This window comes from Bombina bombina, chromosome 3 (genome assembly GCF_027579735.1).
Source record: "Bombina bombina isolate aBomBom1 chromosome 3, aBomBom1.pri, whole genome shotgun sequence".
NCBI lineage: Eukaryota > Metazoa > Chordata > Amphibia > Anura > Bombinatoridae > Bombina > Bombina bombina.
The window spans coordinates 1029461871-1029478506 of record NC_069501.1 but is presented as its reverse complement, the minus strand read 5'-3'; positions in this window follow the sequence as shown (position 1 = coordinate 1029478506).

The following is a 16636-nucleotide window of genomic DNA, read 5'->3' as shown; positions in this document are numbered from 1 at the left end:
AAGTCATATGTCTCAAAGCAACAGAATGTCACAAGCTCATAAAAGGAAACAGAAACCCCAAGCCACGCCAAAAAGAACTGTTGCTGATCACTTTCAGCATCGTACTAGCTCTACCCAGCCAGGGTCAGAAGATGAATACTCAGATACTGGTAGCGCTTCAGACACTCAGACTGGATCTTTACTTAAACAAAAAGCAACACAGGTTCTGGGAACGGCAGGCGGGTCTGATAATAATATGATAGAAGCCATCCAGTCCCTATTATCCTCACATCATGACTCCTTGACCAAGAGATTTGACAGGCCCCACGCAGACCTAAAGAGAGATATCGGCCTCATAGGGGAACGAACGGACGCGCTAGAGCGCAAACAGGAAGACCTAGCAATAGACCACACCAATCTACTCAGCTACTCCCAATCTCTAGCCATTCAAATCTCAGATCTAGAACTAAAATTGGCAGATCTGGAGGACAGATCTCGCCGTAACAATATTCGTATTAAAGGCATTCCGGAATCAGTCCTGCCACAAGATCTAGAAAAATATCTCCAAGACCTATTTGAAGCAGTACTGGGACCTGCAACAGGCACCGAAGCCCTTATAGATAGAGCACACAGAGCACTCAGAGCTCGCTCGGCAAATGGTGGCCAGCCAAGGGACGTCATAGCGAAGCTCCACTACTACACCTACAGAGAAAAAATATTTCAAGCTTTAGCTAGAGTCAAACGCTTACCTGAAGAATATGCCAGCTTGCAAGTTTACCCGGACCTTTCCACCCACACACTGCAGATTCGCAGACATTACCAACCATATACGAGAATACTGAGAGAAAAAGACTTAAAATATAGATGGGGATTCCCAGTACGCCTCTTTATTATCAAAGACGGCCAGCAATACATGGCTTCTACTCCTCAACAGGCCCGTGAATTACTTCAAAAATGGAACTTACTCCCTGCTGATGGCGAGGACCACTCGCCTGCTCCGGATCCACCTACCGGATTAAGAGCATCAGCCCCACCATGGAAGCCTCTGCCGCAAAGACCCCCTAACACTTCTGGACATTCCAATGAGACCTTTAAGAGACGCAGAGACCTTGTTGGCCCACATCAGGATTCAGACCCATACGGCTAGATTTGGAGTTTGGCGGTAGATGGGTTGCTAACGCTACGCGTGGTTTATGTCTAACGCATGGCATTGTTTGACTCCGGTATTTAGAGTTCTAACAAAACCTTCTAATGATACTCCTAACGCGTGTATTTCACACGCGGAATCCTGCCCGCGTTAGACAGTCTCCCATAGAGATCAATGGAAAAACAAACAAACACGCTTTTTTCACCTAACACTCGATCTCGCGAGAAATACGCACAGCTCGGTCATATGACGCATAACACATCATGCACAACAATAACACGCCGCAAATGTCACAACAACAAACACTCAACAAAGCACATAAGCATTACACATTCACAAGCGGGGGGGGTTTTTAATAAAATTTAATACAGGGAATACGCATATACTTTAAGATGCGGAAATACGCAAAATAACAACAAGGAAAAAAAAATATATACATACACTAGCAAAATAATCGCATTCAATATCACTATATATTAGGACAAACATACATATACAACACTTCACTAATAACACACCATCGCAAATTCACATTTAAACATAATACTATTGCACAATGTTATAGAAAACGAGCACTATGACATCATCGCATTCTACACATTCCACAAATACTAACTCCAAATGACCATGCGCAAATTCACACAACTAATACACATTGCACTAATATTAATTGCTAATAAAGCACACCTGAACACAATTTACAACGGAAATTGGTACATCATTAAACATTTACACAGGGTATATAAGCACCACACAAGCATGGCTTCTTTGATTGTGTTGCTGGTGGGTCTTTGGAGATTAGAGGTTTAAGATTAGAGAGTTTGTGCATTATTGTGAGTGACTTAGTGTTAGTGTGAGAGAGTCAGTTGTTAGTGTTATCGTGAGTGAGTTAGTGGGAGTGGGAGTTAGTGGTAGTGGGAGAGAGTCAGTTAGTGGGAGCGTGAGTGAGTTAGTGGTAGTGGGAGTTGTTAGTGAGAGTTAGTGGTAGTGTGAGAGAGTCAGTTAGTGGGAGCGTGAGTTAGTGGTAGTGTGAGTTATTGAGTTAGTGGGAGTTATTGAGAGTTAGTGGGAGTGTGAGTTAGTGATAATTAGTAGTAGTGTGAGTTAGTGAGAATTAGTAGTAGTGTGAGTTAGCGAGCGAGTGATTTTTCTGTACACTTAACACATTTACACGCAAACACATTCAATACATACATACACTTATCAATAACACTACATACACTCCATACCCCATACCCCCTCATACTACACTCCATACCCCATTCCCTGTAGTCCCATTCCCTTTCATCCCATTTACTCTTATCCCATACCCCATCCCCATCCCATACCCATCCCCTAGTTACATTTAGTTTACATATCCTCCTTTTAGTCTTCTTCTTCTTTTTGTTTATTTAAATACTCCTTACCGTCTTTGTTTTTTTAGATCCCTCTCACACTTTCAGCACTTATTTTGTCTTTTTAGTTCTTTATTTTGACCCCCTTTCATTTCATCACACTCACTTTTTGTTTGATTATTTGGGGTTTAGTTTAGGGAACAGATGGAGGGCAGGCAGGGGAGAGGTAGAGGGGGGAGGAGAGGGAGGGGGAGAGGAACAGGGCAGGAAGGGGGGCAGGAAGCGGGGGTGGAAGCGGTGGGTGGACCCAGCCACTTGGTTCAAGATGAACAAGTGGCTGGGCCCAGTGGCGGACAGAGTAGGGCTTCACAGTCCAGGAAACAGAGGGCATCGTCACAGGGGAAGGCCAAGGCGACTAGGGAGGCGAGGTTTTCGATGGAGGAGAAGGAGGCCCTCGTAGAGGCCTATATGGCCAGGTATAGGAGGCTGCAGCACCAGAAGACCACCCCGACTGAGAAGAGGAAGCTCTGGCATGAGATAAGGAATGCAGTCAATGCAGTGGGTGGACGGAATAGAGATATGGACTCTATAAAACATCGATACCGGGACTGCAAGATGGATCTCAAGAAAAAGTTAAGCCTGGAGGCCCGACATTCCGCAGGAACCGGTGGCGGCCCTGCCCTGGAAATCGAGTACTGCCGATGGGAGGAAATGTTGCGTCCCAGCATCTCCGAGGTGAATGTAGTCGGTATCGGAGGAATTGATACCGGGAACCTGCCATTCTCATCTGACGGTAAGCTCATTTAAGAATAAATTCACATACGAATGTATTTCAAGGACACTATACGCAAACCTTTACTTTCATGATTGAGGTAGAGAATACAATTTGACAAAACATTCAAATGTACTTATATTACCTAATTTGATTCATTCTTGAGATATATTTTAATGAAGAAATAGCCATGCACACGGTGAACCAATCACAGGAAGCAGCTATATTCAGCTAACAATCAGCATCTTCTAAGCATATTTAGATATGCTTTTCAGCAAAGAATATCCAGAGAATGAAGCTAATTAGATAAGAAAAGTACATTAGAAAGTTGATTATAAATGTATGCTTCTAAATCATGAAAGATAAAACATTGGGTTTCATGTCCCTTTAAGGATCAGATTAATGCTATAACGTTCTTTACACGCATTCACAATTACTTTGCGGTTACATCAGTATCTAGGCTATAGGTTAGGTGTGCATTTAAACAGACTGAAAACAAACGCTAAAACATTCAGATTGACCAGAGATATCACAAACACGGTTTAGAAAATGCGGAAATCGTATTGATTGTTAGATTTCAAAGTGGATTAATGATTCTGCATTTGTAATTGTATCGTAAGCTAAGTCATTTAAAGCTTGATTTGGAAATATGCTAATATATACATTTTTTTATTTTTCAAATATACAGAGTCTGGGGAGGAGGCAGCACAACAAATACAGCCTCCTCCTTCTCCCCGGGATGAGAGTGGTGGGGAGGAATTTCCACCTCGGAGGGAAGAGGCCCCCCATGACGAAGAGGGCACGGAAGCAGATGAAGAGGCCCCGGAAGCAGAGGAGGAGGCCGCGGAACCAGAGGCCCCTCAAGGACCCGCACCCCGCCGTGCACGGGCACCCCGCCGTGCACGAGTACCCGCCAAGCACAACAACAGGAAATAGCGGAGGTGTGGGTTCTACTAGACTACATAGACCAGATGCGTAACTCCCGGATACAAAATATAGAAGGCCGAACTAGAATTCTTGAAAGACAAAACAAAATAATTGAAGGCCAAAACCAAATAATAAACATACTTACTAGAATAGAAGAAGGGCAAAACAGAACCTTTAATCTACACCAAGAGATGTTTAATTTTTTCCGGGAGGCGCATGCTGGTCTGCCTCCTGGTCCGCCTCCTGCTGCTGGGCCTCCTGCTGCTTGGCCTCCTGCTGCTGGGCCATCTTCTCCTGCCGGGCCATCTTCTCCTGCCGGGCCATCTTCTCCTGCCGGGCCATCTCCTCCTGCCGAGCCATCTCCTCCTCCTCACCTTGGTCGTCCCAGTACTCTTCCTTCCACTCTTCCCACAACATCTCCAAGGAGAACTCGTCGGAGTCGGCAGTTGCCCCTCCCAGAGCCTCAGCCCCGTGGGAAGAGGGGAAGGAAGAGGAAGTAAGTATTTGTTTTCATGTTTAATGTTATTTTTATTTAATGTGTAATGGATAGGTATGTGATGATATGGTTTTCATACACTTGTGGACCACACTCTGTATACAATCTACTTCTATGGGACCGGGTCCATGGAGGCAGATTGTTTGCAGAGTGTGGGTTATAAGTGTGTGAAAACCACATCATCACATACCTATCCTTGTTCATGATATTGATTGGTTTCTGTGATGTGATGTCCAAACTGTTTCCCGAATCACAAACAAAATTACCATTACAATTATCCATGATGGCATATTACTGTTTGAATGCCAATAACACAGCTTAAAGGAACTCCTTGCACAGTTACAGACAGTGTCCACATTGTGAGACACAGAAGCACTCAGTAACAGCTACCAAGACCTGGGACACAGGGAGGAGACTTCCGGGGGTGGAGCTAGCAGGGGCGTGGAGCGCTAGCATGAGGCTCTACACCGAAGGGCACTATTGATCTCCCCAAGCTGCCGTTTCCTTGGCCTGTATCGAATGTACTTGGCCCGGATCTATTACTTGCAGCGCCGGAAGCCCCATATCGCAGAAGACTCACGTGCGGAGTCACTACGCCTATGGGCGTTCAGCTACATACCCAGCCCCAGCATATGTCCCCCCTGCTGGCTAAGGACAAGCCTCCTGAACAGTACAGCTAAGGTCGGGCTGACGGATACAGCCGAAGTTAAGGTGGTGGTGAGACTTGGGAAGCGGAGGGATTGGTGCCGGCTAATTGCACACAGAGGAGTCTATGCATCGCTCGCGGCCGGATAAGCCAGCAGCCCGAGGCACCAAGCACCCAAGCAAATCCAATCATCTGGCAGCAGAAAGCGGAGAAAGGAGGGTGACAGAAACCCGGGATTCCCCATGCACAGTGGAGACCAGGTAGCACCACGGAGCTGGTATACGCCATTAAGGTACCTGTTAATCTGTGTATAAAGGCATTGACTGTATCTGCTGCCCGGACAAGTAGGGGGGACAGTTTGTAAGTAATAAGCCCATCTGGTACTCTCGCCTGGCCAAGACAGGAGTTGTTGGAGGGGAGTAGATTGGGTACATTTAAAAGGCTGTGGTGTGTGCAAACTCGAAAATTAGCAACCACCTAAGTTTATTCCAAGAGTTGGAGGTCTCTATTGCACAATTGTCTTGGTAAATAATAAGAGGTCCTAATAAAGGTGACAAGGTGTTGCTGACTGACGATATACTCCATTTTAAATCTGGGCTAATGGAAGGCTGCTGAAGTTGACCGGACATGTAAGATATAAAACATAGACACCTGCTGGGGTATAGTGAATTAACAAGTTGCATCTTTTGCCTTTTTTTCTAAACTTTGGCTTGACGAACTCTGACCGCAACAAGAGACGGTATGACAATTAACAGGAGACTGTACCGGACAAGCTAAAGAGGGCAATAGCAGGTCGTTGGCATACTCGGATTGTGGATATAATTTGCTTTGAATTGGACCCCTGAGAGCTGCCTAGGCCGCACAGCCTGATGAAGTCTAACAGTGATTGCTGCTGTGACATGGAATGACAGTGAAATAACAAGCTGCTTAACTTTTCAAACCTTTGCACTAACCTGGCTGCTAACTCTTGCTAGTCTAATCTGCTATAGCGGGACTTTTGGACAAGGGTTAAAATCAAACATAACTAAGCTATCTTGATACCACCGCTATTAATGTAAATGCTTATTCTCTGCCTGTTGTAGGGGGTACCTCATACTAACCTGGAAAACTTGCCATAAAACTTACTAGTTGGTTGAGACTGAACAGTAAGGGCAAAGGACTGCATAAAAGCTAATACACATCTAATAAATGTTGTTATAAAAGACAGAGCAGGCAGAATAAGGAGCATTGTACTATAAGATAATTGAAAGGCTCTGTCTCCTGTAATACCTAAACTTATATTGTCAAGAATCTGCTGCCTTTTTTCCCTTGTTCTTTTTTTCTTTCCCCTCTCATCTTTTTTTTCTTTTTTTTTTTTTTTTTCTCTTTTCTTTTTCTCTTATTTTGATGGTTTATTTCTCCTCCTCTTGTTCTTCTTTTTTCTGGTTGTCTGATATGGTTTGCGCATATGTTTTCCCTCATTTAAATAGCCACGTTTCTTAAGGTGTAAAATAATAGCATTTGGTTGATACTGGAATAGTATTAAGCAATTACAAAGTATAAAATACTCGAGCACTACAGCACAAATCACTGATATAAGAAAATTGGATTATAGGTCTATTCTCTTACTTTATCTAGACCATAAACAGACCTATACACCTGCACAGTTCTTTTTTTTTTATTTTTTTATTTTTTATTTAATGTACTATACACAACTCTGAGCACGGGTAAATTTAAAGGGTAAGGGGCCTGGAGGGCAGAAAAGGGGGGAATAGGGCATAGGATTCCGGGAATAGAGAATTTTTGGCACACATACAGCCCAGATAGAACAGGCCGCATAGTTATAAAGGTGTACGATGGTATGAAAATCTAATAAGATTACAGATAACAGAGCGTGGTGTTAGGCTGCGGTAAGGTATGCGAATAGGCCCACACAGGCTATAGACAGTCAGAGGTTTAAAAGTTCACAGACAGGTACACATACAAGGGAGGCCTAGAAACCTGAGTACAGAGTATATTCACTTTAAAAAGGAACCCACCTCCCTAAACTTCCATGGATAAATTTATGATAGGGGCAAAAAATAAATCCCCCGCGATGCCCCCCAGGAGAAAACCGAAAACAGGTCAAGATACAGGGGCTGAGAGCAGTCTTGAAAGTTCCTGTATAAATCAAGATACACAAATGACAATAAATCAGTTAGCAGAACTCTTACTCCCTCAATTCGAACTGGTTAAAAAGGAGATTACAGATTTATCACAGGAAATAAGGCTGTTCTCAGTTAGAATTTCAGAAATGGAGTCTAGGGTCTCAGAAGCAGAAGACAAGCTAAATACCCAAGATATAATTATAGGGGAGAACACAGATAACATCAAAGCACTTTTATTGAAAGTGGAAGAATTAGAGGATAGATCCCGCCGGAATAACGTCCGGGTAGTGGGACTCCCAGAGAGTAGAGAGTTTGAGGATCTGCTGAAATTTGCTGCTAACACACTTCCCAAGATACTAGGGATTCAGACAGACAGAGATACACTGCAAGTAGAACGGGCCCATAGGGTTGGAAATGTCAGGACCTCCACAGAGGGAAATTCACGTCCTAGGATGGTTATAATCAAGTACCTAAACTTCCAAGACAAGATTAACATTATGCAGCATTACAGGAAATTACAAGGATTAGCAATTGAGGGGAAAAAAATCCTGCTGTTTCAGGACTTCTCCTCTGAAACAGCTTCTAAGAGGAGGGTAATGGCACCATTTTGTTCAGGGCTAATTAAGGCTGGTTTAAGAGCAATGTTGATATATCCTGCAAGAATAAATGTCTTAACAATGGAAGGGAGAGTAATGCTAAACTCAGTCAAGGAAGCAAAAGATTTCTGTCAGGAGAATAATATAGAAGTCTGAAGGGAAGTTTTTATTTAATAAATATGTGTTATAAATGGAGATGTATCAGAATCTTAGAATGTCAGGTGTAATAAAAAGTTCCAGAGGGGGGGGGGGGGGACAGTGGCTGGTCATTGTTTTTTTTTTGTTTTTTTTGTTTTTTCCCTTCTCTTTCTCTTCCCGTTTTCTTCTTTTTTTTCCCGTTGCCCTACTTTCTCAGAGATGGTTTTCAGGGATAAAGGAATAAAATGGCAGAATCCTTAAAAGTAGTTTCGTGGAATGTGGGGGGAATAACTTCCCCCATAAAATGAAAAAATGTTTTGAGATTGTTGAAAAGAGAGACCCCGGATATCACTTTCCTCCAAGAACTGCATTTAAAGGTCCACGAAATAGAAAAATTGAAAGCGAATTGGGTGGCAGAAATAGTAGCAACACCTTGTAGTAAGCGCAAGCGGGGGGTGGCCATTATGATAAATAGAAAGCTTAATTATAAAATTTTGAAACAAGAATGTGATCATCTGGGTAGGTTTATAATTCTTCAGATACAGATAGAGGGGGTTACCTGGGTCTTCTGTAACATATATGCCCCCAATAAACTTGATAAAGACTTCTGGCAAAAAATACAACAAAAACTTCTACCATATTTAGAGCAGAACTTGGTATCCAGAGATGGATAGGTCGAAAACCAGAAGCAGTCAGTCGTATAAAAGGGAAGCTACATTTTTCAGAAATTACATTAAGGCATTAAAATTGACGGATATCTGGCGGTGCCAACATCCGGACGATCAAGTATATACGTGTGAGTCTAATGGCATATAGATGCTTTTCGCGCATTGACATATTTCTGATAAATCAGCAAGTAGCAAGGCTGGAGATCTGAAACTCAGATATCGGATATCTCGATATCCGATCATGCCATTATTAGCCTACAAGGTCTGGCCAGGGAAAAAAATTAGAAGTCCTGGGAATTCGTTCAGTTTCCCAACATACATGAGTCAAAATGCACAGTTTACGAATTGGCTGAAAGTAAAGTGGCAGGAAGTACGGGGATCAGAATAGGGAATACCAAGACAAATCAGAAAACCTTCTGGGAAGCAGGGAAAGCAGTCATAGCGTGGAGAAATTAAGGCTTACATGGTGAAGCTAACGCGCAAATTTAAAGCAAGGGAGTTTCAGTTAGCAAATCAGTTAGAAACACAATATATAGATTTCTCCAATCCAGAATCAAGTAAATTGGAATAAATATATTGTCTTTAAAATGAACGAGAGGATTTTCTCAGAGAGAAATGGGCGGGGGAAGATTTTAAGGTGAGAGCTAAGTATCAAGGGTATCAGGGGGTTTCAGCTAAACATTTAACAAAAATAATAAAGTTTCGACAAAAGAAAAATATTATATCAGCAATTAAGGACGGGAATAAGGTATTAACGCAACCCTCAGATATTCGGGATGCTTTCTTTAAATACTTTCGTAATATTTATACCAGTGGCGGAATAAATGAAGGGGCTAAGGCACAATTCTGGGAACAAATTAAATTACCTAGTATTTCAACGGAGGATCTTAATCAAATCAATGCGTCAATAACAGAGGTAGAAATAGTCAAGGTAATACAAAGGATAAAAACAGGAAAAGCACCTGGCCCAGACGGCCTTCCGATTGAATTTTATAGAATACTATTAGACACAGTGGGTACCACATTAAAGAACTTATATAATGACTACTTTTTAAGACAAGCTTTAAAATCCCCATACTTTTCGGATTCTATCGTGACTCTTATACATAAGAAAGGGAAAGATCTAGATGAGTTATCATCATACCGTCCAATTTCCCTGTTAAACCAGGACTATAAAATTTTTATGGCAATTATAGCCGACAGGTTAAAAAAGGTCGTGGGTAAGCTGATTCATACGGATCAGGCAGGCTTTATTCCGGATAGGAACTCGGTCCGTAATGTGAGAAGAGTCCTGACAGTGGTGGACCACTGTCGCCAGATCTGCCAGCCGGGCAGTAAGGATTACCACAACCCTATAAAAAAAGATCTCGCTTTAGTCACTATAGATGCTGAAAAAGCTTTTGACTCCATTGAGTGGAACCATCTTATAACCTCTCTTGAAAAATTTGGTTTCTCTGGTCAGGTGGTAGATCTGGTGAGAGTGGTCTATAATAAGCCTAGATCTCAGCTTCTAGTGAACGGGGAGTTAACACAGCATATCACTCTAGAAAAAGGAACACGTCAGGGCTGTCCGTTATCCCCGCTCCTATTTGACTTGGCCTTGGAACCACTGGCAGTTCACATACGGCAAACAATACAACCAGTTAAGATAGGCAAGGAAACGTTACTCATATCATTATATGCAGATGATATCCTCTTGTTTTTGCAAGATACTGTAAAGTCTATCCCATGTGTTCTTCAAATCATTGCAGATTTTAGTACCTTTTCAGGTTATAAAATTAATCCTAAAAAATCAGAGCTATTATGGGTAAACAAAACAAGGCAAAGTTCGAACTACATCTTCAGAGAAGTTATGGCCATCAATTATTTAGGGGTTAAGATCACTAGGAACCCTAGTGAATGGTATCAACTAAATTATTCTGAATTATTTGATAAGATTCAAGACGATTTGAATAAATGGAATTTATATTTCCTGTCAATATCGGCCAGATATGATAATTAAAACAATCATATTCCCGAAAATATTATTTCTGTTGCAGAACCTTCCCCTCTTTATCTCAAGAAAAGATATAAAAAGATATAATAAAGCTTGTACCTCTTTTATTTGGAGGAAAAAGAGACCAAGAATAGCCTTAGATAAAATGGGTAATGCAAAACAATATGCAGGGTTTGCTCTCCCTAATATTCAGCATTACAATTTAGTAGCCCTGGCAAAATTCGGACTAGACTGGCTTTCAAAAGCAGATTATGTAACATATTATAACTTAGATGCAGAATTGATTAGCCCTTTCAATCCACAAGCTATATTACACTGCCCATATAGGAAACTACCTCAGAATATAGCGGCAATGCTAACATTCACCAATATCATTAAAGGCTGGCAGTCATACTGTCTCTTAGTAGGACAGGAATTTCGTGTGTCCCCATATTTACCGATCATTGGGTGCGTTGATTTCCCACCGGGCTACAATTATGGAATATTTTCCGAATGGAGGGAAAAGGGGCTGTGCTATTTCGCGCAGCTGAAGAGCAATAGGGGCGGTCAGACCTGTACTTTCCAGAGATTAGCAGAGCAATATCATTTACCAACTAATAATTTTTATGCTTACCTGCAAGTACGTCACTATATCGAAAAAGTTAACAGAGAAGTAACAGCTGAGTGGGGATTGGCCCAATTAGCTTCGGGCGTTAAACTTTATCAAGCAGGGAAACATTCAATTTCCTGGTGGTATCAAAAAATCTTAAATATAAAAGGGCCGATATATATCAATCAAGCTAAAGACAAATTCAACAAATATTTCGGTACGTTACAATCCGAGGCAATACTAGAGAGTATCAAATTAGCAGCTGAGGCGACTTCATGTACTAGCTGGAGGGAGTCTCAATGTAAAATAATAAATAACTATTATTTGACCCCAGCAAGAATGGCCAAGTGGACCGAGACAAATGCAGGGAACTGTTTTAGATGCACAAAGGCAGGAGCAGATCTTCTGCACTGTATCTGGAATTGTCCTAGAGTTAGGCAATATTGGGCAACGGTTCAGTACTGGTTGAACTGCCATCTCCAAAGTAAAGTGGAATTACAGGCAGAGCATATATTCTTTTTAAAAAGTCAGCTAACATGGGTGAGAGAATGCTGGTCAACATAGTGATACTGGTGTCACGTAGTTTGCTGTTTAAAAAATGGAGGCAAAGAGAAGTCCCCTGTATCAGGGAAGTCAGCAATATAATTAAAACCCAGATGCTCGTGGAAAGGCAGAATCTTAAGAGTGACTCAGAAAAACAATATAAAAGTTGATGATTGTTGGTATATCTACATGTACTTGTTCAAACAATAAATATTGAAAACAGATTTATATTGACGTGTTAAATAAAGTCTATTTTCTTAAAGAGACATTATTGTGTTAATTTATTTTTAGAAAGACATTTGTTTTAACAATGAATATGGTTTAAAGTCCTTTTAGGAGTGGGGGGTGAAAATATGCTAACAATAATATATTTGGAGATTAACCAATGTGGAACTCATACATGATACAAAAATTAACATTTGCATTAAAGGGACAGTATACTATATTTTTAACAGAACTGTATGTAATAGACACTATTAGAAACAACAAGATTAACATATACTGATATCAATATTACAAAGCTTTAAACACTTTCAAAGAAAATCGGGTTATCTCTATTGAAAATATAGATGAACCCCCATTACAACCGTCAAACAAGACAATACCCCATCATTAACATATGAAAAGACCCTTTACACAAACAGGAGAAAGCTGGAGATGGTACTCACATGAAACTTAGAGGCTTGGCGAGGAGTCTGAAAATTACTTACATTTTATTTGAACAGAAGCAAAATGAAACGTGTATTTGTTAAACAATGGACTATCTAACTAGAGACAAAATAAAATATTTTGATTTATAATGTGAGTGTCTAATGAACCTTTAATAAAATATACGACAAAATTACATTTAGAAGAAGTCAGCATCATATATTTAGCATATGATAAAGATAAATGCATATTGATTACTTTATTCTAACACAATAGCGCATATTTATGAATTAGATATCTTTAACATTAAACACAACAGTCATTTTTAAGAAAAATGAACATATTGTTGACAAACATATTAAACAACATGGACTATAGAGATTTGCACTTGCCTCGAAATATCATATGCATGAAAACATTTTGCTTTCGTTCGTTTATTCAACCAGACATCCATCAAAAGAGAATGTGGTGGTCTTTATCAGCTATGGGTCAACAATGTAACATAATGCAAACAATCCATATTCGCAATGTTTTTAAACTTGGCTTCATTCACAAACGTGTTTAACGTGCACAAACAAATATTGCGGGACTACGTAATACAATCAGACGTTTTTTTTACCTTTGCATGTGACGTCTTAATTAACATGGCGCTTCCTTGATCACGTAAGAACGCAATCCAATAAAAGGCACATTCTTGATCACGTAAGAACGCAAACAAAAAAAAGGCGCATCCTTGATCGCGTAAAAACGCCATCCAATAAAAGGTGCATCCTTGATTGCGTAAAAACGTCAGTCAATACAAGGAATCATTGGACAGCCTGGCAGGTGACGTCTTAAGCAACATGGCGCATCCGCGATTGCAGAAAAAACGCAGCCAATACAAGGACTCAGTTGACAGCTTGGCATATCACTAAGAAACGTATTTATATTTTTGTAACTAGTATGTGTCTAGATTGCTATCTAGGAATGTCACGAAATCATGAATCATCTTTTCGGACTTGACTGTCCTTTTAACTATAGCTATGGTGTATATCTTTAACATTTAAAAGATACACATGAGAAATACATATGCCATTGATGTTTTAAGATATGTTTAGATTGTTTTTGAATAACAATAATGACACATGTATTGATCAAACGTGTCATTTATTCAATTTGAAATATGGTCAGACTACCTATAGCCATATATGGGATGAAAAGTATTTTTTAACAATATTTAGAAAAACATATTCCTCATCTAAAATATGCGCATTACACACAGAGATTGATTTGGTTACTCTTTTACAATAATATAGAATAGAAAATGAAATACATGTGCTGTCAACATTACAATAAGATTGTTTATTATTAAGATTATATGTCCTTGTTCATGTCAAAAGGACAAAAACGCTTTAGAAATGGAAATACATTAATTAACAATTGTGCTCACCATCACTTAAAGGGACATGATTTTTATTTATAAAAAGAGGATACACAGAGACAATACTATTTCAATAAAATGAACACTTTACAGGGATTATATCATTGTATCAATCCTCAGATCATTTGTTAAAGGTGCATCAATTCATGCAGAGTTTATAAATACACACATGGATGTGAAATTTGAAATATACATATATAACAATCTATATATACATATATAAAATAATTACTATGCTAATCATAATCATGCAATGATAAAGCTTTTACAAACAAATATAAAGACAAAAATAAACATTACATTGGAGATGTTAATCTTAAAGTCATTTACAATTGTATTACATATATGATTCAGGAAACAACATTATTTTTGGTAGGTCCCTTTAAGGATCAACAAGATAAACTAGAGATTTCAATCAATGACATGAATAAGGAGGACAAAGAATCGTGCAATGACATGTCTTTTATTAGTATGTCAGAAAACATCAACAACGTTTATAAATAATATGGTAAAGATCAGGAAAATTGGAGCCATATGACAAGGTAACAGAGTGCATCACAGTCCATGAAGAGAGTTGGCAAGGGCCAGCATAGCCCCATTGGAGCCATATGACAAGGTAAAAGAGTGCATCACAGTCCATGAAGAGAGTTGCCAAGGGCCACCATAGCCCCATTGTAGATATATGACAAGGTAACAGAGTGCATCACAGTCCATGAAGAGAGTTGCCAAGGGCCAGCATAGCCCCATTGGAGCCATATGACAAGGTAACAGAGTGCATCACAGTCCATGAAGAAAGTTGCCAAGGGCCACCATAGCCCCATTGGAGCCATATGACAAGGTAAAAGAGTGCAACAGGCACAACAATAAACTGAAAAAAAAGGCCAAATGGCAACCATAGCAAAAACATCAACATGTGGACGGAGGATTCTTATCTGCGCCCTTGGAGCATCTCCAGATCCTTCACTTACTGGTCATCCTCTTCATCGTCCTGTGCATGTCCAGCTCCAGATTCAGGCCTTGAATTTAATTGGATGATTTGACGCAGAGTCAAATGCTGAACCCGGAGCTGGGCCTGCATGGTGTCGTTCATCCCTCTCAGGCCAGCTGCGTTCCTCAACACGGCCTGCTCTACACGTGCTATACCTTCTAGCATGAGCCATGCTGAGTCACAGCCTAAAATAAAGAATAAATAAAATATTAAGGATAATTACACAACAGAAGAAAAAATAAGCAAAGATACATTGTCATCATAAAGACAAATCATTCTTTACATCAATTTGTTGAAATTGATTCTTTACACATTAAATATGTTATTCAGACAGACCGAAATCATTAAAGGGACAGTTTACTCAAACATGTTGTCCCCTTTAATTGGTTTTTGATGATCCACTTATACAGCTTGAGTGTATAAAATCTTGTTAAAGGATTTACATTGTACTTACATTAGCAATTTAAATATTTTAATTATACTGTGGTAGGCACACCTATCCTTAAACATTTTGGCGTTGAGGACAAGCTGTGTAAACATAGCAACCTGAAGAAATTACATTCCCACTGGGTTAGACAAGAGATAATGTATCAACATTTGTACATAAATTGTTGGATCCAAGTAGTGGTGATTGGTATATGTAGTGATATCAAATTAAAGGGACACTGAACCTAAATATTTAATTGACTGATTCAGATAGAGCATGCCATTACAAATATTAAAAAAATTACACATATTCTTTAAATGTTTGAATTCTCTAGATAGATTTTGAATGCAAGAATGTAGGTTTATAGGGCAGGTCATATTTGTTTATCAACTTTGGTTGTCCCTGCTGGTTGATGGATACATTCATCCAACAATAAAGAAATGATGTCCACAATTATTTTCTATTTAAAATTAATTCTAGGCATTTCTTTGTTTCAATAAAGATAGCAAGAGAATGAAGAATAATTCATAAGAGTAGTAAATTATAAATTTGATTAACATTGCATGCTCTATTTGAATCACAATAGAAACAATTTGCCTTCAGTGTACCTTTAAGTATCTTATAATGTGGATTTTGAATGATACTTACAGCTGTGCCTGGGAAGGACAATCCGACACCCAGGACAATGAAGGTTGAGACAGGGGGGAGGGATGGGATTGGGTTGGGGAGGGATGGGATTGGGTTGGGGAGGGATGAGCTGCTGCTCCAGGGTAGGCCGTACAGCTGGGGAGTGGTGAGTTGGGGTCTGGGCAGCTGGGGTAGCTGTACGGCCCATAATACGGGGAGAGCGGTGAAGGGGGACGAAGGGCCATTTTTTGGGAGGGACAGGAAAGGACAAATGGGAAGGGCCGGCAGGGGTCTGGGCCTGGGCAGGGGTCTGGGCCTGGGCAGGGGTCTGTGACTGACCAGGGGACTGGGCAGGGGCGGAAAACAGATGACCAGAGGTGGAGGATCCATCTGAAATAAATAATACAAATATATTAACATCTCATACATCATGAAATCAAATCAACGCATTTAAAATTGATTATGTTTTCAATATACTTAGAAGTGTGTTTGAATTTCTAAACAATTGTGAAATGAGTATATGGTATGCATATAGGCACTCAGATGAATATCAATGACTGTCTGTACAA